We start from the raw sequence: 27,110 nt of genomic DNA, 5'->3' as shown, positions 1-27,110 counted from the left end.
TTACATGAATGTCAGTATAGGGAGCAGAGCGCTACGCATTATAGACACCCATCTAGCCAACGAAAACCTTAAACTCACGATTGTCTTGATACCAGGGCATACAGCGGTAAAGGGAATCCAAGTGGCTGGTACAGTGACTCGAGGGCATACAAGCCGAGCACCCTATGCATAAAACCACGAGGAACCCGAACCAGTAACCCTAAATTATTTAGACATACTGAATTACTACAAAGGTGTAAGAAGAAGATATCCACCACCCAACGCAAGACTAAGCAGGGAAGACGCGGATGCATGGAGATTAATCGAAACAGACATTCTCCCTAACATAAATAACTTAAATAAAATATTTCCTTCACAGTAAGAGGCGAGATGCCAACGGTGTGGCGACAAACCAACACTCTATCATACGTAATGGGCCTGTAAAAATATAGAGCCGCCAATCATTATGATAGTCAATAACCCTAATAAGAATCAGTGGGAGGGTATGCTGACCAGCACACACCTGGAGACTCTAAACGGTCTGATAAAGAGAGTGCGAGGCGCAAGAATAGTCAGTTGAGCCTTAGACTACGGCCCCAACCCTGTAACAAGATGGAGTGCCAACCGAAGAAGGAAGACACCTTATTAAGCCATCAAAAACTGATTTGAAAGCTCAATAATTGTTCTTTTCTCCTCGTCGTCTTCTTTTTGTTTCCATGGATTATTGGAACTTTATCTTTAAATTATAAATGCGGCTCGTTTTATTTTCTTTGATCTCTTTGTTTAATTGTTCGAACCTGCACGCGATAGAGTTCTCTTTCGGCAGTCGGGGACGTGTTACGAAGTCGCGACCGGGGGCAAACCCTCAAAAATGAAGCCAATCATTTATCCTTTCCCATACAGCGCAGTTAAGGTGTCCATTGAACAACCAATTTTCAACCAACTAATTTTCAGTTTTAAAACATTGTCAACGTCAAAGCCAATAAACCCAATAAACGCCCTCGGCCTGTTGCTACAGTGCCAAAATGCTGTCAACGCAAAAGCAAGCAGTACACATCTTTGTCATTACCGGCACGTAGCTCAAAGCACGATTTAGGAGCTTTGGGACAGCGTTCGTGAAAAAAATGAGGGGCTTTGCATTTTTTTCATCCCTCGTAGCTGCATAGATTTGGGGAGATGAAGTGACAACTACTGCTCCAAAGTTCGGTTCAGTGTGTTTGGGAATTGTACAGCAATTCAATAATTAATACAAATCGCTTCTAAAGTAGAAGAAGGCGTTTAATGTTTGAGAACTGCCATTGTGGACGAGGCAAAATATATTAAGAACACAAGAAAACAGTGCGTTGTAGAGCATCAGATTAACATGCTTCGGAAAAAGATAACGCTGTCTGGAAAAGATAGCAAGAACTTTGGGCTATTTGAACAAAATCATCTCGACGTGTTTGCTGTCACGTAGTGTGGAGAGCAGTCCAACAGTAAGGAAGACAGTTAATAGTGCTTCCAAAGGAAGCGCTCTACTGAGCCGATCTGCGTCCACAACACTTAATCATCGGGGACGGCGATAGCAGCAAGAATGCTCGGCGGTTGCCGAGGAGAATGCCCGCTGCTTTCAGCCGCGCTCATTTTAAAGCCGGCAAGAAGCTTTCCATATAAGGCGTGCTAGAAAGCACAACAGTCTCGAACAATGCAGAATCGGTTAATCCTGGGTGCGATCATTGGAGATAAACCTATTTGTGTCTTGCATCCTGAAAAATAGGCGGCACAGCCGAGTGCCAGCAGCTTTATGGAATTAACCAACAGTCATAGAAGAGGTTTTCTTCATTACCCTTTCTTCGAAAAGCATTGACTGGATGCATAGAACGGAAAAAGTAGTTGTCCATAAAATATAGAGAATGCGAAATCCAAAACAGGTAGGCGCTGACTGTAGGTAGGCGGTGACTTCGAGGATGTGTTTTTCTGTAACGTTCAACAGCATGATGTCTAGCATGGGCGTGGCTTCTCTGCCATGGTAGAGCATGAATGCGTCTTTTTGGAGGTCTTAGGAGGACGTACAGAAGGATGACGTCACAAGACTTGTGCTGGGCGTTGACATAAATGTCAGCTGTGCCAGCTCTCTTGTTACTCAAGCACTCTGTATCACCTTTCGTCCGCGGATGACGCGAAGGCGATCTCCAGTGGCTTGAATGAATTTAGCGCAGGGTGCTTACCATGAACTCTGCCGTGAACGCTATTTCTCTACGCATTGTGTCGCAAGACAGTGCGGGCTGGACAATTGTTTTTCTTGAGCCCAATCTAACTTCGGCCCGTTATGAGCCCTGTTGTAGGCGCCGTGTTGTAGCAGGGTGCATTGCACGATAAATTTTGAAAATTATGCTGATATAAGGGCGAAAGCCTATAATGGCTCAATGTTGTCCGTCTGCGAAATCTGTCACACTGTGTCGTCATCAGTGTCATGGTGGCTATAACCCATATACTCTTAGCAATTATTAATTAATGGCGATTAACATTCATTAAATAGTAATTATTCTACTAAATAGACATTATTTTGTATTTAGCAAAAAATAAAAATGTAACAAAATGATTAAGCACCGAAATCAATACTAAACAAAAATGAAAAATTTTAACAAAAGTTTTAAAATGAAGAAATAAAAACACCAAGTGCCCTCAGAAATTTTTTCAGTTTGGCAGGGCTTTTGACTAGCAGTGTCGCGCCATGTTGTCGGTCGCTATGTTGATTCACTTGTTTCCGGGTGCAGACTTCGGGAAATTACTAAGCACGTCTATGATAATCTGCTGGAATGGCCTTGGTAAGGGTTCAATAGCGTCCTGAAATATTGCTGGTTGGGTTGGAGGTGTCTTTCAGGGCTGACAACATATGCAGGTTTTCAGAAAATATGACACATCGGCAGATAGTAACACTTCTCTTGAATGCGGCGGAGGTTGAGAGAAACCCCGATTCCCAGCTGTCGGCTCGTCATGTGAAGTCTTTAGAACTTCGCGAATGCTTACAGGTGCAACAAGAATATAAGCCGTTTAGTTCGGTGCGACGTTCGTTTTGAGGACATCATTTTGTAGAGAGAACGAAGACAAAATCCACTTCAACCAGTGAAGGTTCCCTGCCGTCGATGTACTCGATGACGCGTTGGTGGTCGGAGTAAAAGCATTGCGTGTGGCCAAATGTTATGGACCGTTCACAGGAACGGTCATGATCGTCGTCCTGCGGTGGTGCACCTAACGGGTGCGGGAGAAAGGTTGTCGTGGTCAGAGGGCTTTCGCCGAGGTTTGTAAGCAACTTTCGCGAGAAACTTGGAGTCGTAAGCTCCGTCCTAAGCTCCATGAGGTGGCCATACGGGTGAAAATTGGCGTATCAAGACAGCGTGCGATAGTCAGTCACAACTTTTAAAGGCTTGCCGTGCAAGTACCAACACAATTTTGGGGTTCCCGCACTAACGCAAGGCATTCCATTTCCTTAACTGAATAGTCGGCCACTGCTTTTGAGAAAAAGCGGCTGGCTTAAGCTTTCAATCGTTCACGACCTTGCAGCCTCTGGACAAGAAACGCGCCTTGCCCCACGCTGCTTGCATGTTCACGCATTTTGCTTTCGGCGTTTTAGTCATTGTATCCAAGTGCAGGCGGCGACCGTTAGAAACGCTTAACTTCCTGGAATGCTTCACGCTTCGGAGCGTCCCGCTTGAATGCCCGTGCCAATTCGTACCATGCCTCAACGGTGCGGCGTTGCGCGAAAAGCTCATCGCAAACAAATGAGTATACGCCCAGCGCCAGAGGAATTTACGCGAAGCCTTCTCGTCGGTCGGCTGTGGAAACGTTTGCGACACCAGTGAGTTTTTAAAAATTCATTTGTTCTCCCTCGTTGCTTACGATGTGGCTTAGAAACAGCAAGTGCTCGTCAGCGAAATGGCTCTTCTCTGGTTTCAGGTGGTTTATGAGGTTTAACATTCCAAAGTGACTCAGGCTACGAGGAACGCCGAAGTGGAGAGCTCCGGAAATTTCGACCACCTGGGGTTCTTTAACTTGCAATAACATCGCAGAGTACACGGACCTCTAGCATTTTGCCTCCATCGAAACGCTACTGGAGCGGGCTGGGATCGAACCAGCGCCCCTCGGGCCAGCAGCCGAGCAGCCAACCTAGTGAGCCACCGTGGTGACTTAATACTATCTGAGAGGCCTTCATTGCCCCTAGCATTGTCCTACTCCCTCTAAATAATAGTCAAAGGTCGAGTAGAACACTGCGACACCATCTTAGAGACGTTCTGAAAGTTCGTTTAGTCATTTCTTTCGAACAGAAAACGACACACCCTGCGAAACAATCACCATAGGAATCCACACACGTTGATGGTTCAAACATGGATGGGTGTCAGAGGTGGAGGAATGCCGCATGTGCAGACAACGAAGAAGGGAGTACTAGCAGAATGACGTGTCGTAGGTTATTCGAGTACAAATAACGATAATAATGTGGTCGCCAAGGGAAGGGCGTGCTGTTATCCGGTATGGTTTGGTTTGGTTTATGGGGTTTTAACGTCCCAGAGCGACTGAGGCTATGAGGGACGCCGTAGGGAAGGGCTCCGCAAATTTTGAGCACCTGGGGTTCTTTAACGTGCATTGACATCGCACATTACACGGGCCTCTAGAGTTTCGCCTCCATCGAAATTCGACCGCCGCAGCCGGTATCGAACCCGTGTTTTTCGTGCGAGTAGCTGAGTGCCGTAAACAGTCTGCCACCTCGGCGGCTGTTATCCGGTATGAATGGGCGCGTGGGACCAGTGTGTCGGGCATCCATGAACGGCTACAGATTTTGCATGGTGAAGAAGTCATGTCTGGTCAAATGGTTCATCGCTGGTGTTGCATGCTCAGTGAAGGAAGGTAGAGTTTGGAAGATGAAGTTCCAAGTGGGTGTCCATCCATCATCCACGAATAAAAACAATGTTGCTAGAGTTTAGGACATGATGTTAGCATACAGCATATAATGGTGCTGACGTGGCGTCCACACTGCGTATTGGCAGTGGAGAGCCTAATAACGTTCTGCATGATATGTTGGGTTGCCAAAAGTGCCTGCAAGACAGATGCTGAGAAACCTGACCCCATATCCCAAGAGTGCACGAATGAGAATCAGTCTCGACCACTTGACGCTGTAGACACGCGTGAAAGAAACGAGTTCCTGTTCAGAGTCATCACAGGCAATGAGACATGGGTACACTACATTTACCCAAAAACCGAGGTCTCCTTAATGATGTGGAAGCATGCCCGTTCCCCGGTGCTGGAACAATTGAGTCTAACCCTCCACAGGAACGTTCATAGCGACATTGTTCTGGGAGGAGAAATGCGTGATTCTCCCTGATTTCCCCCATGAAGCGGCAATGATTGCGGCGCGCTACATCGACACCCTTACACAACTTTGACTATATTCATCAGTGTAAATTAGTTTAAAATCAAGAAAATTATGGAGTTTGTGGACAATTCCTGGAAATAATTCAATCATATGTAAATTACCGGCAGCAGTTTCTAAAAAAGGGCTGTTGTTTAGTTCTGGTTAAGCCTGGAGTGACGCGATAGCTACATCTGGCCAAGTGGAACTCACTGAGTCGAATTGCAAAGTCAGCCTTTCGCCACTTCGTTTCTCTGACCGTTCCTTCTTCATCTTCGTCCTACTTGACACAGCACAAGCGCACAGCTGTTGCAGCTCGGTTTCGGCGGCATGCCGCGCCGCTGGCAGCACGAGCTGCTCCGCACTACGTTACCATCCATGTGACCAGTAGTGGCCACCGTGGACACGCCAAAGCCTCGAAGAGGTGGCGTAGAATCGCTATCGCTACAAAATCTGAATTAAAACCTATATAAGAGGGTTTCCACAGGGATACATTCTGGGCCCACTACTATTTACTATTTATATCAGCTTCCTTTTAAATATCTCTTCGAAACAAAACATATGATCTATGTGCGGATTATGCCAGTAGTGTTTAGCAGCAACCTGTAAAAGTGGTCGGCAGCAAACCAGCTCATAGAAAAAATTAACAAAAAAACCTATATCTGAGCCGAAATTAAAAAGGTTAAACACACCGTTAAGCTTAACGTATTAAGGCCAAAAACTAGAAGTAGCTGATCAGATTAAAAGCTTCCGAGTAACTTTTCCAAAAAATATGCTTTTAATTACGACATTGACACTGTTTCCAAACGTTTGTCTGGTCCATTTGGTATCGTACCTCGCCTTAGAACATTTATCCTATTACAGGTCAATATTCCTTATAATCCTCTTTTCTACTGGCGTCTATATTACTAGTTTGGTATGCACCTACGCATAGAAACTTACAAAATCTTCTTGTCCTTCAGAAAAATTTGTACGAGTACTTTGCGACTCACCATATAACTGCCATACACAGTTATTTTCAAAAACAAATAATATACCAGTGTGCAGTCTATAAAACTGTAAATTAACTGTTGACTTCAAGCGCTAAACAACTGAATATAGCATGTTTTTACGAAAATTTTCATCATTAGAACGAAACGTTGCAGCATACAATGCCTGTCACAATGAAAAATGTCGTAACGTCTCATGCTGATTACTAAAGAGAAAAGCTGTCTTTCTCACTGCAAACACTACTTACACATTACAATAAAAGTATTATTGACATTGTGAAAACAACTTAAAATGAAATACGGCAACACACACTCTATACCTAAATGTTTCATGGACATTGTTTTTGCAAGTTCGTTGTATGCGCCCATTTTTGGGCCAATTTATGTATTCACTGTTAGTTTTACTTCATTGCATTACAACGAAAAATTAAAATATCATCATACTACGGAGTACGTACTAAATGGATCATTGAGTGATTTTTCATGTTAACTAGGCGTCCATTTTTTGCCAATCTATGTATTTTCCTGTTAATTTACTTTCCTCTCAGCTTGCATGCTGTCGCCTTGCAGAGGGATCTGGGTGCTTTGCCAAGGTGCCATTTTTGTGCAGCTTTTACTCGCACAGTCCTCCATCTCTTTTGATGGGGAATTAATTATTATATTATTATTATTATTATTATTATTATTATTATTATTATTATTATTATTAATATTATTATTATTATTATTATTATTATTATTATTATTATTATTATTATTATTATTATTATTATTATTATTATTATTGTTATATCATTCGACAGTGCAAAGCGGAACCCTTCTCCCAGAACCATCCTGACAACCCGGTGCTGCAAGCCACAAGTTAAAAGGGGCGGACGCTTCGTCCGCGGTGCAGTCGGTGGCAGCGAGCTCCGCCAGCACATTTTCTGCTATCGTTCGGCAGTGCAAAATGAAACCCTTCTCCCAGAACCATCGTGACAACCCTTTGCTGCAAGCCTCAAGTTAAGAGGGGCGGACGCTTCGTCCGCGGTGCAGTCGGGGGCAGCGAGCTAGGCCAGCACATTTCTGCTATCGTTGGACAGGTAATGTGAGTTTGATCCTGCTCCATAGACCCACTTCATCATCGCTGTCTGTTAAGTTGTCTGAGCTTTTGAACCGGTGATGGCTTATGATTGTCTTGTCTGCAAGAGGCCATTACCTGACGATGGCCGCATCATGAGATGTGCAGACTATAAACAGCCGTACCACTTAGAGGAGAACTTTTCAGGAATCGCTCCAAATACATTCCACACGATGGGACCGCAGAAAAGAGATGTATGGGTGTGCAAAACCTGCCGTGCCAGCAGATAAGGCGGTAGTTTGACTTCACAAGCACTACAGTCGACCGACAGCGGGGACCGTTCAAAACTGGCAGCAGAACTAAAAGAGATAAAGTGAAATTTAGAACACCTTCCGGAGCTGTTTGTCAAAATTGACTCGTTGCTTTTGTTTAAAGCAGATCTCAGTGCGCTTTGTACCACGGTCAATGAGTTGGAAGATTCTGTAACGCTGATGTCAGCAAAATATGATGATGTGGTCCTACAACTTAATGTGGATAAAGAAGAAGCGTCCGCTGACAAGAGATAAATACATAAATTGCAGGAAAACGTGGTTGATCAGGAGGCCTTGATTCAAAGACTACCGCAGGGTCTGAATGATACCGAGCAACATAGTAGGAACTTGAGTATAGAAATTCATGGCTTGCCGTTTAAACAGGAAGAAAACCTGTTTAAAGCCCTCGATTCTCTGGCAGAGAAACTTGATATCATAAGCCTACTAAAGGGGTAGTTGATTCTGTCCACCGTCTTCCAAGCAAAAGTAAAGCATCGCCGACGGTCTTGGTGAGATTCTCGTCAGTAGCGGTTCGAGAACGCTGGTTTGCAGAGCGTGACAAGCTTATGGGGACTTTTCCAGTCGAAATTGTTGCCGGAGCTCTACTTCAATGAAAATCTGACTTAAATGAACAGGAGGTTATTTTGGCTGCCGAGGACTGCAGGGAAGAAAAACGCCTATAAGTACGTTTTGGGTAGAGGCAGCAAAGTGTACAGGGTCGTTCAAAATATGTGCGAGCATGGCGCAGCGTGGCCGCGCTCCGCGGAGCGTCAGCGCATCCGGCGCGGTCGCGCATCGAAACAATATGGCGCAGGCGCACAGGATACAGGAGGCGGTGCTTCGTGTCGTCTGCTACAGTCCGAAGGCGCACCGTGCTTGCTTTGCTGGGAAGCGCACCTAAGTGTGTGTTGGCAGCGCCCAGACGCGCCGAGATGGCATTGTCGCATTTTACTGAGTGCAGCGTGTTGTTCATGGAAGGGTACCCTATCGAAGGGTATCAACTGGCAGAGGAAGCTAGCTTGGGTACGGCAATCTCTTATCCGCTGGTGTGGCTGATAAGCTGCTGCAAATACGTGCCAAGCTAAGCGACTGCTCTGTACTGCTGAATGATTCTCGGATGACTTGTGAAAGCACGATCCACTGCACATTCTTTATGTTCATCGGCTGACAAACGTCAAGCTATCAGTTTTAAAAGTGTTGATGTCAGTTTTTTTCTTTTAATGCTTATGTCTTATGCTGGCCCAGTACTAAAAGCGGTGTAACAGTCGAGGGGTGTGTCATTTTTTTCCGAACCTTTGGAGAACAAGCTATATCTCGTGCTCCGGAGAGCGAAAGATGGCAAATTATAGCGCTAAGCCTACAAGCATACTCTCAGAGGAGGATATCAATGTTAACAAATCGGCCACTTTCGACCGTGAAACGGATTGTTCAGGCATGCCGAAAGGAGCGAAGGATCAAGGATCATCCGCGGACAGGCCGTCCCAAAGTCACCAATGAAGACGACGACATGAATGTCGTTGCGGCCGCTGTGGACAAGCCCACTGCCAGTACGACTGAAATTAAGAATACTGTCGGGCTTCCATGTGTGTCGAACGCAACAGTGACACGTCGCCTGCGCGCGGCTGGCCTCAAGTCAACAACAGCTGCTCAGAAGCTACTTGTGAGCGAGGAGAACAAGGAGAAGCGCCTGGCATTTGCCCGAGATCATGGGCAATGGACAGAATAGCACTGGGGAAAGGCAGTATTTACTGACGAATCTGCTTTCACGACCAGGTGGGACCAGCGTAAGCGAGTCTGGCGGCCTGAAACTGCCGGTAAGTGTAATCATTTAAGCAATTGTATTCTAAAATGAAGGATAATTTTGGGGACTAGTATCTACTGCTATTAAGCTTTAAAAGCTAATATGCTTGTTCTAACAAGTATCAAGAATAATTTTTGCAGTGGCCTAACAACCGTAGTTCTGCAAAGCGAGTACATTAAGCAAATTATCACATTAAACTTCGACAAAAATAAAGAAATTCTCTAAAATAGCAGTACAGCTACAATCAGCGACGAACGCAACAACCATAATAACTGGAGTTTCATTGTTTGTGTCAGTTACGGCTGAAATCTAATAATATCGAATGTGATAAGCTGGCACGTACATTTAACTCGCAAAGAACATCTTGTTCATCAAGAAATATGGGAATGGTGAGAAAGTGGCTATAGGAGCGGTTAACATTAGGAATTCGTTAGTGGCAAAAGAGGCTGCTATTGCCCTAGCGTGCGTCAGTACCATAGCCAATATCATCTTGTCTGACAGTAATGCAGCTGTTCACAACATTTGTAAGGGGGTGGTCTCCAGTCAAGCCGCCAGATTACCCCTCAAGCAGAGAGGTCTCCCTCATATGGGTTTCTGCTCATGAAGGCATTCCGAGGAATGAGGCTGCTCACAGCTTTGCTCGAGAATTATATATCCGAGTTGCTCTGGAAGTGCCCCTGAGTGGGAATGAAGACCCTCTCATGAGGTATAAAGAAATAACCGCAACTCCTAGGCTGCATAGGAGAACACTCTCACTTCCAGATAGGTCGCTCGCTCCAAAGGAGTGCAGGGTCTGGAGAAGGCTTCAGGTCAACAGATTCTTTCCGTACTGTATACTACACGATGAAGACATTGGGGAGATTGAGCTGTGCACTAGCTGCCACAAAATTACTTCGCAAAATCATTAAATTTGGGAATGTCCGGATTCTCCTGGGGCTAAAAAGCATCTTATACCTTGCCACCAGGGAAGAGCTGATTCAGAGCCACGACCCAGATCAGCAAAGTCTCATCATCCGTCAGGCGCAGACAGCTTACTACAAGATTCTCTCCGCGGTCTCCGATATTGAGAGCCGGCTGGGAGGCACCCCCTACTAATTGCTGCGCCCCGACCGTGAGTCCCCGTGATGACGGGAATGAAGTTCATTCATTCATTCATTCATTCATTCATCAAGAAATAGGTGCCGATAGACAGCCAATTTTTACACTGTGGCATAGTCCCGGAGTATTTTATGATCTCTCAAAAGAATTGAATTCATGAAAGTATGGCCTCGTTCACAATTTTTTGTATGATTCCATTAAGTGGCCCGGTATTGACCGCTAGACAATCCTGAAAGATAGTAATTGATATTTCTGTTCCTTCTAGCTTGCCGGTTGCACCTGAATTTGTTACCAACACTAAGAAATTTTTTTTCGTTTTCTGCAGGTGTATGCCTGAGTACATGCAGCAAGTCGCTGCCAGCGGCCGGTCCGCTGTGAATGTTTGGGGCGCTGTGACCGCCGAAGGCCTGGGGAACCCCTGGTTGGCCTAGAGAGCCGCTTCAATGGAGAAGCCTACTGCTCAATCTTGGACGATGTGCTCTTCCCGTACCTTCTAGGAGGACCATTTCCGGAGAGCGACTTCCTTCTGCAGCATGATAACTTGTCAATACACAAATCGAAAAGAGTTGCTGCAATTCTTGAGCTCCGCGACATCGCAGTGCGGGAATGGCGTGCTCAGTCCCTTGACCTTAACGTTATTGAGAATGTCTGGGGCATCATGAAGAGCGCTATGACCGGCCGACAGCTGCACGGCCTCTCAGTGGATGCTCTGTGGATTGTTGTTCAAGAGGAGTGGGAGCGGCTGAGGTCTAATGGGAGCCTTTGTAGGTCCCTATACAGGTCGTTCCAGAACAGCATAAAAGCCTCATAAACGCAGGAGGCGAACCGATCCGCTACTGACCTTGGTCATAGATCTCGTTGAAGAGCAGCACACAGGAGAAAAAACTCCGCGCATGAGCAAACCCTGAACAGACTCGGTGGATAATGAATTTTATTTCCTACAATCAGTTTTGCGTTCACAATAAGATGCTTTATTGTGATGTCAAACTTTTGTGTCCATGAAAGGATACCTTATATGCGGGGTTTTAATTTTCCCTACAGTTCTCGATTCTGATAGTCGGTTACTTGTCTCGTCATGTTGGCGATTTTTAAATGCGTACTGTATTCCTACCATGTGCGAAATGTCCGTAGAGGAGCACCGACACCTTCAGCGTCTATAGCAGGATGCATCCTAAACTTTTAACGCGCTATGAACGCAAGTGTGTACAAACTGAATGCGCGCATTTTTCTGGGAGTGTGTGGCAAGTAGGAGCTTTTTCTGTCTCATGAAGAAAGTAGTAAACAATTTTCGAGACACACTGTGTAGGGTTCAGGGTGAACTAAGTGAAAAAGAAAGATGGCAACAGAAAGTCCAAGTGAACCGGTGCAATGCTTGAGCAGCAGCCTTAGTTCGCTATGCTGAGTAGGGTTGTGAGTAGGGTTTTTCGTCGTTTGCATTTTATGCATCAATATTCTGCCAAGTAAGAGAGAGCATCGTTTTTGTAATACAATGCGTAATGAGCTTGTTTGGAATTGCAGTTCATTTCACGCTCTTTCGACTGTTTATTTATTAATCATTGACATTTGGGAGTTCTATTTCTATGTGTTCTGGCATTTGGTACGTTTTCAGTTCCCCGCAAGATATTAGTAGCTGGTATTTTAATCCGAAAAACTAAGCAATTTCGTCGTTGAGAAGTAAAAAAAAAGGATACTTCTTTTCGACGCGATAAACTTGGCTGTGAAAGGGTGAAAAAAAAACAGCTAACAGTGTACAGCAGTGGGCCTTGTGCCGTGAGCAATCACAACAGTAAATGAAATAAGCTTTTCATGTTCGACTACAATGAGCTCCGAGGCATTGAAATTTTAAAGCTAAATATTTTGTCTCAGATTTTTCTGTTGTGAATGAATTCTGTGTGCCGATCTTGAATGTGATTACAGCTAAAGCCTTCAATCAGCCTAGATGCAACCACTTCATTTGGTCGCTTTCATTCCTAGAGCCATTTATTATGAGGTCTCTGGCCCCAAGTATCCTGCTGCAAGGAGCGTTTAACTGGCATAGAGCCCAAGCGCCGCGTTGTTTTTATTGTCACCGTTACCACGTGGGACTTTTCGACTGGAAGCCTTTACCAAATGTGCTTCCTGCCATAAATATTTATTCCTGATTAGGCCCTTTCTTCGCGGTTACATACGGCTGATTCCTTGGTGTTACGCTACGGTACACCACGCTCGAAGAAAGCGATGCCGGCAGAAATCGTAAACGGAGACAGGAAAAACACGTGAATGGTGCGGCAATAGAGGAGAAATAATTCTAATAAGGCATTCCAGTGCTACGTTCAGGGTGCTTTGGCTTATGGCATTAGCTTCCAACCAAATACATTGTTGTTCACCCTTCTTAATGGTGCAAGTAAGAATATCCTGAGTTAAGAAAAAGTCACACGATTGTACAAACTAACCTTGATACTTTTCAAAAAATCGTGCATGTTTCAGTGCTTTCTTTCATTTCTATAGTAAGTTTCGAAGCACTATCAATCAATCTGCGGGCTATTTTGCCCTAGGCTGATCATGGACCCAGAAGAGCAAAGCTGAAGCAAACTCTGTGCACACGGTCTAGCAGCTCCTGCCGTAAAACATCTCATTCGACTTAGGAAGAACGAACCGAAAACAAAACGGCGCTCCGTTACGCCACGCCGCCTGCAGAGTGCGGTCAAGTGCCGAGAATGTCTCGCTGCGCCTGCCCTCTGGGGATCACCTGACTTCTGAGTCGGGAAAACCAAGATCGATATCGGCTGCTTCGGCCCTGTTTTGATGGAGGCGAAAGGAAAGACGATCATTTAATGCGCTTTATCCGTGCATGGTAACAATCACCGAGGGTCGAAATGATCCAGATCCCTCTACTACGCCGACGTCTTCTATAGCGTGAGTCGCTTTTGGGCATTTCACAGCATAAACCAATCCAGAAGAGAGCTGAGAAATTTGAAACAACGCCTACATTAAACCGGGTATGTTCCACGGGGACACAAGCTGCTGAGTTGACGTGGTCGGGACCAACAACGCGCTGCAGCCAGTAAAATGCGACAATGCCATCTCGGCGCGTCTGAGCGCTGCCAGCACACAGTTAGGGGCGCTTCCCAGCAAAGCAAACACGGTGCGCTTCCGCACTGCAGCCGACGACATGAAGCACCGCCTCCTGTCTCCTGTGCGCCTGCGCCACATTGTTTCGATGCGCGACCGCGCCGATTGCGCTGACGCTCCGCGGAGCGCGGCCACGCTTCGACGTGTTCGCACATATTTTGAAAGACCCTGTGCATAAAGAAGGATGAAGCAGCAACGCTCATCCGAGTTACCAGTGACTCTGAGAAAATGAGATAAAATGAGTGATCTTTCTGTACCCAGCCAAATGGAATTTTCAAACTTTTCTGCCTTTAAAACGAACCTTGGGCGACGCGAAGGTCAGAACTTCACACTTGTAAATTTTAATCTTCGTTGCCTTCGTAAATATTGGGACCAATTCAAGCTTGTAGAGCAAGACGCCACAGGCTTTGTCGACATCTTTGTTCTTACTGAGAAAAATTTGCCAGCTTCCTGTTTAGACATGTTCGCCGTGAAAAGCTACCGGCCGAGTTTTGTTACGTGTCCTACACTCTATGGAGGAGGGATTGCTGTATTCGTCAATGAAAAGTACGATGTTTGTCCTATTGGCATCACTTTTACACATGCGGAATGCTTAGCTTTAGAAGTACATCTGCTGCATGCATCTCTGACATTATTGGCTGTATGTAGACCACCCTCTAATAGCGTAACTCGCTTCGTAATCGAACTTGAAGAAATACTTCAGCACAAAAGAGATGAGTTGTTCGGCATGGCAGGTTACCTGAACATCGATATCTTATGCCCAAGCAAAACTTCGGTCGCTGATTACTTATCCTCACTCTCCGCATATGGAATTGAAAACGTGAATTATGCCCCCACACGTGAAGACCTAATGAACGGTTGGTGAAGCCTTGTCCGGACCACATTGCTGTACGTGCACCGATTCACAACTTGACCTCGTGCATTATCACACAATAGCTGGCCGACCATTATTTCACTGCTTGTTGTTTTTCTGCTCAATCGAAGGTTCAGAGAGCTACACCAGCAAGTTGCGGTGATGTCATGAAGATTCCAGTGTCAATATTAGATGAAAGAAAACTCGATAATTTAGTAGAAACCAGCGGAAAAAGTTTACGTAAAAATATGCGATAAGCTAGCTGAGTTCAAAAACTTTTCTACGCGCACGGTTGCTCGTAAAATCAGGCATAATCACAAGTGGCTGAGCACTGAAATTCTGCGAACGATCGCGAACAGCGACTGGCTTTGGAAATGTTCTTAACGTAATCCCAGAAATGCAGACCTTCATCCGAAATACAGGGCTGCGAGAAATAGAGTGGTAGCACTTATTAGATCTGCACAGAGCAGGTATTTTCAAGAGCAGTTCGAACGATCTGTCAGATATACTGCAAAGATGTGGTCGCTGATTAACTACCTTCGTGGAAAAGAAGCTAACTCACTTTGCTCGAACGCATTAAAAAATGATTCTGTATCCAAATCTAACGACTTCAATAAACATTTTACGCTCGCGACGGAAAAGGCAGCAACTTGACAAGACGTTAAGTGCACACTAAAAGAATGTTTATCAGCTTCAGCATATCTTCCAAGGCTCTCAAAGGACGATCTTGAAAGGATAGTATTCAGCTTCAGACGAAACAAGCCTGCTGGAATAGATGGCATATCAGCCTTATTGTTCCAACGGAATTTTCCTGCTTTTTCAAACATCGTACTTGTTGAACGGATTTTTGGGAAGCGCGATTATTCCGCAGGGCTTGAAAACCGCTATCGTTGCACCGCTTTTCACGGGGGGACAAAGAGATGCTTGCGAAAACTACCGACCTATCTCCATACTGCCAATTTTGTCACAAATACTGGAAAAATTTCTGTTTGAATGCATGACGTCTTTTTTAAATAAATTCTCTGTCATTTCGGATCGTCAGTTTGGGTTTGTTACAGGGAGGGGCACTACAGCACTTCTGGAGGAATTCGTTGATGAACTCTACACTGCATTTGATGAAAACCCGTTCAGTTTTGCCCTTTTCTCGATGTTCAGAAAGCTTTTGATACCTTTAACCATAATATTTTGTTGCATAAATTGCATCTTTTGGGCTTCCGAGGCCCCTTTTATGATATTTTCAAGAGTTTTCTGTATGGGCGCGCACAAGTTGTCAGATTAAACTGCCAAAAAGAACATAGCGGGAGGCTGCCACTGAGGGCAGGTGTACCCCAGGGGTCAATTTTATCTCCATTGCTCTTTAATTCATATACAAATTATTTAAGGTCAATAGTATCCGAGTGCTCAATTTTCTAGTACGCGGATGACAGAGTTTTGCTAGCAAAGCACATTAATTATGAGACTGCGGTGAGTTTTTTGCAGGAAAACATAAATAATGTGATGAAATGGTTTGCTAAGAACGAAATTTCAGTGCACACGAAGAAAACAAAGATCATGTGTTTCAGAAATCCTTTAAAAACATCACTTATAGATAAGTCGGTATTTTTGTATGAGCATGTTTCAGGTCACTGTCAACCGGTGGAATATGTAAATTCGTACAAATATCTGCGTGTGGTCTTCGACCGCTGCTTATAATGGCATGAACACTTCGCTTACGTATGTTCGAAGCTTCGTAAGGCTTCATGGTTACTTTTAAATGTGAAATCTTTGGCGCCCTTGGACGTGAAAAAAATTATTACGCATGCGCTCGCGTACAGTGTCCTTAGGTATGGCATCACTGTTTATGCTTCGTGTCCTTCCCGTTGGCATGACCGTTTGAATACGCTCTTTAAAAACATGTTACACTCCATTGCATATAATTCCCCTCTGCCATCCGGCGCTAACCTTTTTCATTGGCTCAGTCTTCTATCATTTCGCTCTTTATTTGTTCAAACAGTCGTTCGTCGCCATTTTTGGAATTCCAACTTTTTAGTGCTGAATGTTCCGAGTAGAAAGTTGCGGAAGTCGACTCGTTATTTTGTACCACGGAGTTCAACGCGGTATGGTAGATCAAGACACTGCGTTTATGTTCCTGAAATCTTTAATGAATTGCCTGATGAGCTTTTTGAAGCGACCTCATTGCGGAACTTGAAGATGCACTTGACATCTTTATGTTGACCGCGGTCGCTCTTTATCACGTAATTGCGTGTGATTCTGTTTTGTTCTGTCACCTTTTTGCATACTACTTATCTTGGAGCTCTATTCGTAAATTCTGTAATAATTTAACTTTAGTGTTCTTTGTAGCGATTAGTGTTTTCTATTGATCTGCCATTTTGTCGCTCTGCATCGACTGCCAGGCCCAGTCCGGCAAGCCTCTTGTTGGCTATGACCGGCCTGAACCTCATTTTTACTGCAAACTGGCAATAAAGGCTATTATTATTATTATTATTATTATTATTATTATTATTATTATTATTATTATTATTATTATTATTATTATTATTATTATTATTAACTTTTTCACAGAATTTATTTTTCTCGAGTGTCTTTTTCTTTCACGCTCATTGTCGTGAGTCTCTTTTCTTTCAGTCTACCTGTCAGAAACAGGGAACAATTTTGGTGTTACATCGCTTTCGTTTATTGTATTTTGAATAGAATAGATCCTGTGTATCGCCAAGAGAACTTACCGGACCAGGTCCTACAAGTAGCTTGTGGCTTAGACGGGTATGTTGAGTTTTTTACTGAAATCTGATGGCAATAAAGTATTATTATTACTAATCTCAGGTCAGCCATTCGAGGAAAGAGACCAAAGCTCATGAGTGAAGGATTTTGCTCTTGGACGACAATGCTGAACAACACATAGCAAGGCTCACACAAGATCAGATTCGTAACTTCGCATATGGTAGAGTGGATCACACTCCCTACAGCCTCGATGTTGTCCCATTGGGTTTTCACCTCTTTCCTGCATTGAATGCCGCGCTCTCGGGACTTTGCTCCCAAACAATGCGGAGGAACAGCAGGCTGTGCAAGAATTCGCGTCGTCAAAGTGGTTGCACGCTTCGTCGAATGACTCGATGTAAGCGGCGACTACACCGAAAAAGAGTGCAATGGGTATTACATAATGCCATGGTGTATTTTTGTTTACCAATAAACTACCCATGTACAAAAATAGCGAAACTTGCTTTCGCAACGTCCCGTATAAGAACCAAATCTGACAATTCAGGTTTCTCAGTACTGCGTTCCTTACACGCTGGAACGCTTCTTGCCAAAACAGTCTAAAATAGCATTGCCTTGAGCTTGTAGAGGTCGTAGGGCGCGATGAAGACGGCCTTCTCCCAGCACCTTTCATCGAGGTCGGTTTGCCAGTGCCCACTATTTAGGTCCATGGACGAGAATTATTTGGTGCCTCAGGGGTGGTCAAGAATATCGATGCGCGCTAGGAGGTAACCTTCTTTCTTGGTTACGTTGTTCAATCGGCATTGATCGATGAAAAACCGCGATTATGGTATTTTTTTCTCCACGAGGACAACCGGGGCTGTCAAGGATGTCCTCGGTGGCTGAAGGACATCGTCACGCAGCATTTCCTCAACATAGTTCCGGATAGCTTGGTGTTCGCGCGTCCAGACAGAGTAGGCGCTTGAACGCACAGTGCTGGTGTGTTTGCCGGTTATAATGCGATGATAAGCAAAAAGTGTTCATCTAACCTTTTACAGGGCAAGAAAACAATCGCCGTAACTCTAAAGGAGACCGTAGGTTGATGTCGTAGGTAGCCGTGGGGTCTGAGAGAGCGGGCCTTTTCAAAATCAGTCGGGAAGGGCGAAAGCACCTCGCATGTGAGTGATTTCGTCGAGAAATTTAGTAGTCGTACATTCGATGAGTTGTCAGTAATTTTCGCCATGGTTTTGTCAAGAGCACTTCAGATTGCCCATTGGGAAATTGAGTGATGCCTCTTGCGATGCCAATTGCTTGTTCTAGAACCAACTCCGTGTTCGATAATCGCTTCGACGTTCTTGGCTGCGGTTGCGCCTAAATTCACCATGGTGCCTGAGCGGGCTCGAGCGCTCAATTATCAACCTTGGACACTCAGGCCAACGTGATGCTTCAGGGTTGTCACTGAATGGATGGATTCGTACGTTGAAATAATGATGATCTCATATAGCAAGTCCATGATCTCTTGAAGCTGATTATTAAGATCAGTGCCCATCAACACGTCGACGTAAAACTGCTCTGTCATTACGCAGGTCACAAGTCAGGTATGTCTGTTGAGGGTCGCTTGCGCAGTGCAACGTCCCTATCGTTTAATAACCTGACCTCCAGTGTAGCGTATTGGTGCGCCGTCTCAATCAGTCGTGACTTTTCTCAGTTGCGCGGCGTCGACTCATCACCAATCAACTACTGTGTCTACTAGAGCGGGGACTTTACGTCCGTCGATAGCTACTTCCAAGTCAGATGCAGCGGCTCTTCCTTTGCACGTCGTCCTCAGCGCTGGGTCACTGCTTCGTCGGGTTTGTGGATGATTGCTTGGGCGCGCCCTCAGAGCTTCTCTCGGTAATGGCGTCATCATGAAGTCGGTTCGCACCATGGTCGAACTCGAGCTTTTATGATGCGTTGGAGAAGTGGGTTCGGTGTCTTCATGCGGCATGATCGGTGGAGGTTCGTCGTCGCATCGTCTTGAAGTAACCTGACCTCTACGGGCTGTATTGTTTAGAGTCTCCAAAACGGCATGTAGACGTTCCACGAGAATTCGATGCGTAGCTGTGCCGTGGCGATGTAAACCGTGCAGCTGACGACGACGAGTTTCGAACGCATGAGGATATGTAATCTTTCTGATATAGGCAGTTGTGATAGCCTCCAGGTGGTTGACGCCAACAAGGTAGCGGTTGCGTCTTATGGAAAACCTCGAGGGGCCATTCTTCGGTATGGAAGCTGCTGTGGCGGCTAAGTAGTTATGGTGGTCGGCTGCTGGCCGAAAAGATGCCGGTTAGATTCAGGCAGCGACGTTCGATTTTCGATGGAGACGAAGTAATAGAGGCCAGTGTACTGTGTGCTATCAGTGTACACTAAGGAAACGCAAGTGCTCAAAATTATTCGGAGCCCTTCACAACGGCCTCCCTCGCAGCGTTAGTCTCTTTGAAACATTAATCCTTAAAATACCGAACCAACATCATTATTTAGTATGGGCCTTGACATATGATACGCCTGGTTTGAGCGCAGTAGAAGCACAGGAACCGGCCTGGTCAACTGCTCTTGAAATGTCAGATTTGCTTAACGTGGCTGGCGGAATCATGGCCCGGTAGATGGTTGGCCGCGGACGTTAGGGTGGTTCGCAAGACGCGAGGCTGGGAGTAACTAGACGCCTTTGGTGCGAGCGGCTTCGTAGAACATTGCATGAGAGACTTTATTTGGACTCATCCTTTAAACTCAACTTCATGAACGGTCCCCATAAGCGACGCAACCTGATGCGGCAAGTAAGGGGACAGGAGTGGCCGAAGCTCTTCCCCTACAATATCACGGATGTTGTCCCGTAAACAGTGCTTGGTGGTCATTGACGTGTGCGCTTGGGGCGTGAAAACGCTGCTAGCGTCTGGTCGTACTGCTAATCTCGGGTGTAGCGCCATCGGATGAACCCGACGGAGAGTAGTTTTTTTATGCTCCTCATTAATAAGCGTACCTTCCTCTCCTGTATGTTGTTAAGGTCTTGGCTTTCATATAGACAGCACAGCACTTCATATACGCAACGACTATCTCATCTGGCTGTTGGGTACGAGACAGCAGAATCACTTGCAGACTTTCTTCCCGGACTATGCTCGCAAAAGCGTCGAACTTCTATTGCAACGTTACCCACGTCGCCAGGGAGTTTCGTAGTCTTCGTTCCAAATCAGTGCTGAGCCTCTCAGAACGAAGAAAACGTGTCTCACTTTCATCTGGCCACACCAAGTTTTTAATGCGGTTAAAGCTCAAACCGCTTCAGCCATTCTTCGGGATCCTCGCCCGGTGAACCGTTGAACTTAAGCGGCAATCAGGGCTGATGCGAAATAATGAAGGCAAGTGTAGTTTTCGTTCACGTAAGCGGGGTACAGGGCTTCAGTGCTTGCTTGAGGTACGAGGGTGGTCCTTATTTACACGAACGCATCTAAGACAGCTGTCTCGCAGTTTGTATTCGGTTAGCACAGCTTCTGTGGCTTTTCGGGATTCTGCTGCTTCTGGACGGCTCGGGTTCCTTCACCTGCTCGGGGGGGATGAGGGTAATAAGAACATTCGTTAGCACATCTGCCAGATGTGCCGTGGTGGTGGTAGTAGTCAGACTGTAAGAAGCCCTTTGAGGCTTTGGTAGGCCTGATTTATGTTGTCTGGCAATTGACATGAATAAAAGTTCTATCTATCTATCTAAAAAAAAAAGCGGCTTCCAATGATAAGCTCTTTATTGGGCTGAACTGGCATCACAAAGAACTGAATAACTCGGCAGCCGCACTAGCAACAAGCGTGCTCGGCAGACGTTGAACAGAATGGCTGCAGCTTTCAGCCGCGCTCAATATAAAGCTTGCAACGAACTTTCGAGATACGGTGTTCAAGCTAATCACAAGTATCGCGCAACGTACCATCCGTTCTGCTTTAATGCGATAATTCGAACAAATCTGGTGGTGTCTCATAAAACGAAGCTATAGAGCCACGTTATGCCACTTTCAGTAATGAGGAAACAAACATTTCAAAACTTTGCGTCACCATGATCTACTTGCATTAAGAAGCTCCCCTAGACTTTTGACCACTGGAAATATTTAATGGGTTATGACGTCATCTTTGTCCATGCTGATGGGGCGTTATTCAGGTGATTACGAGGACTAACAATAGAAGGGTTTTTAATTCAGTCTTTATGATTAGTGGATTTGATTCAGGGCATTCCCGCAAAAAGTGCTAAAATTCAGAGTCTTCTTCAAGATATCACGCATGTGCGGCTGTCAGGAGTAGAATGCTGTCACCTGCGTAAATTACAAACGTTTCGATCATGCATGTGCAGACGATGTCATCGGCATAAATGAAGATAAGCTGTGTTCTAAAACACACCTCTCTGCAGAACGAAAGAATTAATATGTGTAAAATTTGATAACCCGCTGCTTACTTGTCCTTGTTACACACGGAATCTAAGGTAGGCTATGGTAATTTGAGGAGGGTTGCTCGGAAAATCGGGCTGCTTGGAATTTGCGAGCATTGTTCTTTTTATTGATGTCAGCGAGCGCGTGATATGAACGAACGACACCTGTGAGACGTCCCTGCTCAGAATGCACTGAAATTAACTTTTTTTATTACAAATCCAGTTTCTGCTCACAACGTTTTCCTAAATCTAAGCTGACAAGGCGTTAGTTGATTATTTATGTCCTCGATACTTCACATTTGCCTGTATACTGTTTTCAAAGAACTCCTAGAAAATGAACACAACAGATACTGGACGAAAATTTGATAGATCTTTATCCTCTCAGACCCACTTAAAAGTGATTCGGAGCAGCAGTTATGCTTTTAGACTTATCTTATTACATATACTACGCGTTTTACTTTAAAAGTTCAATGGTACGCTACGTCCCGTTACCTGTTATTGCTAAAAGCCAAGAGGCATTTCTTGATTTCGCTAGCATTCGTTGACATCAAGAATACAGTGAAGGAACTCCAAAATGAAAGCATTTTGCATTCTAGGGGTTATGTTGCGATCTTAAGAGACCCGATGTAATCATTAAATTTATATGCTGATATTCTACCACTCATTGGTTTGTTGTTATCCAAGATACGAAGCATGCCGCTAACATGCACAACAAGATTCAAATTTTATTCAAAGTTTTCAACAAAGTCTCAATCTTTTTAATACGTCAGTGTTAAGTAAATTTTACCGAAAATCTGGTGCTCATGACAAAAAAGGCGTGACTTTTACAGACGCGTATTAAAACGACATCCACAGATCGTGGTTGGATACAGATGTTTTAAAGAAGTTCCTCTTTTGCTTTATAATTTAAAATCCTTTCTGTGTTGTCCACATTTTAAGAGCTTTACAAGGCTCTTTAAAAGTTTAAAGTAGTAGTTTATGGCGAAAGTACTAGTTCACGAGGTCTAACCGGCTCACCTAGTTTATGTGAAGCTTCACCTTTAAGGAGACCTTTCTAAAGCCTAGCATAGCAACAGCCCATGAATCAATAAAATAAACAATGCTGCGATTTGGTTTCGAACCCCTGGCAACGCGAACAGTACCGCTTCGCTCCCCATTGCACGAGAGCACTATGCTATCACCGCACCAAATCGGGCCTCGTGCTAAACTGCAACACGCACTCGCACTGCAGGTTGCGGCATATTGTCGCCTTCCTCAACTTCCATCTACTGCATAAATAGATAGCATTATCTTTACGTCAATCAGAGCTTAACTTGAATCTTATACTGTCGCCAAACGTGCCGACGAACCAGCCCATGTAAATCACTAGCCAACGATGCTAAGCACTTGATTTGGTGCGTGTACTTGGTTTACCTTCGCTAAAAAACCTACAATTTTTTTCTCTTAACTGAATTAAATCAGTCAATGAAGGTATTATAGGTGTCCTCTATATTGCTTATGCGGAGCCAAACATTCCAGCCCACAACGTTTTATACGCTGCTAGAATCATGCGCTGTTTTAGTTTAGCTTATGGGGTTTAACGTCTCAAAGCGACTCAGGCTATGAGAGACGCCGTACTGAAGAACTCCGGAAATTTCGACCACCTGGGGATCTTTAACGTGCACTGACATCGCACAGCACACGGGCCTCTAGAATTTCGCCTCCATCGAAATTCGAAAAAACGAATGCGGTACCTTTCCCGTTCCGGTACTGTTTAATAATTGGAGGGGTATAAGTGGCATGGACGACCTCTTGCTGCTATCCATTCATTGCACGAAGCGCTCCGGTGGCGAGTACATGCTGTTCTGTGGGGTGAGTTGAGCGTCGACTCCGTACGGGGGCGCTACTTCCCGCCCGGCCTCTTCATCATGGTCTTCCGTGACGCTGCACGGCTTCTGGACGAAGTATATCGGATGCCACAACGCCAGCAGCACGTAGAGGTTTAGGTAAATTTGATATCAGATGATAACAGTGCATAAAATCTGTCTTTCTTGGAAGGCAATTGACGTCGTCGTGCCTAAAACTCTTCCTCACGACACCATTCCTTCTAGCCTGTGGGACTCCCTAGGACCATAGTGAAAAAATGTTTCAGAAGCTTTCCCTAGTTTGTGCGCCACTAAGCGGACCCAATGCAAGGTGCCCATTATCAAGACTATGGTGAAGCTCTCAACTGAATTTATTACATTTTACTAGGGACGATGTCTTCCTGGACGACCACGCAATCACCCAACGGTTGCGCTAAATGGTGTGAATATCGTGCAATGAATACTTTTTATGTTCATAGTATTTAAAGCTGCAGCGGTGACCGAGTAGTTACGGCGCTCGGCTGCTGACACGAAAGACGTGGGCTAGCTCCCGGCCGCGGTGGTCGCAATTCGACGGACGCAAAATGCTAGAGGTCCACGTACTGTGCGGTGCTAATGCACGGTAAAGTACTCCGGGTGGTAGAAATTAGCCGGAGCCACCATTACGCTGGCTATAATGGCCTGAGTCACTTTGGGACGTTAAATTCCATTAAACTATGAAACAAAATCATGCTCAAAGTTTATTTTACTGCATTGATGTTTGCTGACGGCGTGTCGCTGGGCTGTTTCTGTTCGTCATGAAAATAACGTTATCATGCGCATGTCTGCTAAACCGCTGGCTCTGGCTGATAACAATCGAGTTGAGTATGCTGTGATCGGTACAGTTCAAGCAGATTAGGTTGTTCTTTGTGATAGGCAAGCAGTGTCGCCTGCAACTTCGACAAATTGAAATGAACAGCACCAACTCGCATGCGGTGTTTCATGCTTTTACTTTATCTTCTGGCAAATGCTTACACAAATAAATAAGCTATCTAAAATGCTTCATCAGCCTTCTGGTCTCATCGTATAAATTGTAACTTCTCGCTCAAACTGGCAGGTAAAATCACCGGTACGCCATTTGGGATGTAGTATTGGCGTATGCTCGTTGAGAAGTTTTATATTTGATTCACTTCCTTTTTTGCTTTTGTAGTATAAATTGTGTCCATGAACGCAGTGTATGGATCATATTGGTTGCATTTGTCACTTGCATTTGCACCATTTTAGGTAACTGTACATTGCATCAAGTGTAGCTGACTCCAAAGTGGTTCACTGGCTCTGTGAAGCCGTCTTCACATGTCTTTGTGAAGGCTGCCATTGAATACGTAAAATGTTGAAAAATAAACTTGATTTCATAAATGTATTCACAAGGAGGCATTGTATTTACTCGAATCTAAGCGCGGCCTCGATTTTAGGCTGAGCTTCAGAATTCATAAAGTCATAAAATAGAAATAGTTTACCGGAATGTAAGCCGAATTGAAAAAGGCTTTGACCGGGACTAGAACAAGCATTTTATTAAGCTTGCGACGGTCGTCGTAGCACGCCGAATGCTCACTTAGGGTCTTCGTCGCTGGCTTCCTCCCACAGCGCACTGTCTTCGCTTCGGTCCAGCGCGTTTGATACGCTGCACTTGCGGAAGGCCCGCACCACCAGCTCGGCCGGAATTTCCCCCCGTGCCACGGCAACTCAGTTCGCCACTTGGCTAAGCGAAGCACTCTTGATGTGCCCGGTCGGCGTGAGCTGGTGGTCTTGATGCGTCAGAAAGTCGCTGCAGTAGTTCCGCAGCCTATCCCAAAACGGCTTGTTGATTTCAACGTCGAGCGGTTGTAGCTGGCTCGTCATTCCTGCGGGTATCACCGAAATGTCCCTACCGCCTTTCGAAAGCACTTATTTTAAGGCATCTGTAAAGTGGCCGCGGTAGGATTCAAGAACTAGGAGTGATTCTGAACAACATGGCTCCGGCACGATGTTGCCAAATGGTTTTCGGCCAACCTTCGACTAAGGCATCATTGATACATCCACTCTCTTGTGCGTACACAACGACGTTTTAGGGAATACCTCTCCGCATGGAAGCGCTTTCCAATTAGGGTGGCAGTTTTCGCTGATCGGCCATGCAACATAACATCAGGTTAAGACGTTGCTTCTCATACCCAGAAGTTCTTACTTTCACCTGTTTTGCGCCCTTCTCATTGACTGTGTACGCCGCAGGCATGTCGAAATACAGTGGGGTCTGATCGGCGTTGTCGATTTGGCTCAGATTGTACTGCCTTTCCAGCCGCTTCTCGGTCAAAAAGTGCTGAAATGCCACCAGCTTCCCCTCAAAACCAGGTGGTAGGTTTTGGCATGCGGAAGTCCGCCCTCGCAGGTTGAACCCGAAACGCTTCATGAAACTCGTGACCCAGCCCCTGCTGGCTTTAAATTGGGTCCGTGGGACGCCTCCAACGTTAGCCACCTCCCTCACCTTTTCCTGTATTATCTCCGTCGTCACGGGCATCGCAGATTCCCCTTGCTTGCTGATAAAGTTTCTGACATCCTTTTCCACCTCGTGGTGTCTCGTCCTCTTTGGTCCATTGAAGGCCGTTCGCTTTGCAGCGCAGTTGAAGAGCTCGTTCCACTGTTTCCGCCCCCGGCGTACATTCTTCTCGTCCACGCCGAAGTTGCGATGGGTTTGTGAGTTTGAGGTGCTTTCCGCTTAAAAGCCGCGGTGTAATGGCATCGCTTGGTTGGCCCCATTGCGCTGCAAACAAGGGCGTTTCTCGAAGTAACGTGGCGACAAACACAAGCAAGTAGAGGACGGCGAGGCCTTTGTTCACAACGTTCGAACCAGCCAGCGTCAACAAGCAAAATTGAGCCTGGACACCTGCAAGCAGCTGCAATCTGTGGCCGCGAGATGGTGTTACATACCTAGTGGTTGCCAGAAAACCGCATTTTGGAATCTAAGTGGACCTCCGACTTTCGGAAACGATTTGAAAAAAAAAGTACCGGCCTAGATTCGAGTAAATACTGTACTAAATACACACTTTCGAGCTACAGATGAGCAGAGCAAGAGTGAAGCAGTGATTTACCCCTGAAATTCTTCTGACTGTTAGTGATATGCTCTTGGATCCTTTGTATCAGACGAAGTATTTGAATAGCAACATTCTAATAAACTATCATTGAGAACCTTCCAGTACGGTTTGCCATCGTTCATGATGTTTTCAGTAGATATCTTTGAGAAAATGCCTCCGAGGAATAGTTTCACCGCCCTTGAGTAAGTGCCGATCATTAGCGAAGTTATCTCGGCGTTAAACATCACCGCAAAAAGCAAATTGAAGATGAAACGTCGTTTTTTACCAAAGTTCATAATAACGACAAAATTATCCAGTCGGGCGTTCCCCCCTCAACCTGTCGGCTTCACTCATGCTTAACTGATACCATCGGAATCAAGGGCTAACATGATGTCTTCATATTTGCTGCACTGCGTCTCATTGTAGAGAGTCCTACCCGAGCTCTTGCGCATACTTACAAGCTCCTGAGCTG

Source organism: Amblyomma americanum, chromosome 9, assembly GCF_052857255.1.
Source record: "Amblyomma americanum isolate KBUSLIRL-KWMA chromosome 9, ASM5285725v1, whole genome shotgun sequence".
NCBI classification, from domain to species: domain Eukaryota; kingdom Metazoa; phylum Arthropoda; class Arachnida; order Ixodida; family Ixodidae; genus Amblyomma; species Amblyomma americanum.
This window is presented reverse-complemented; position numbering follows the sequence as displayed.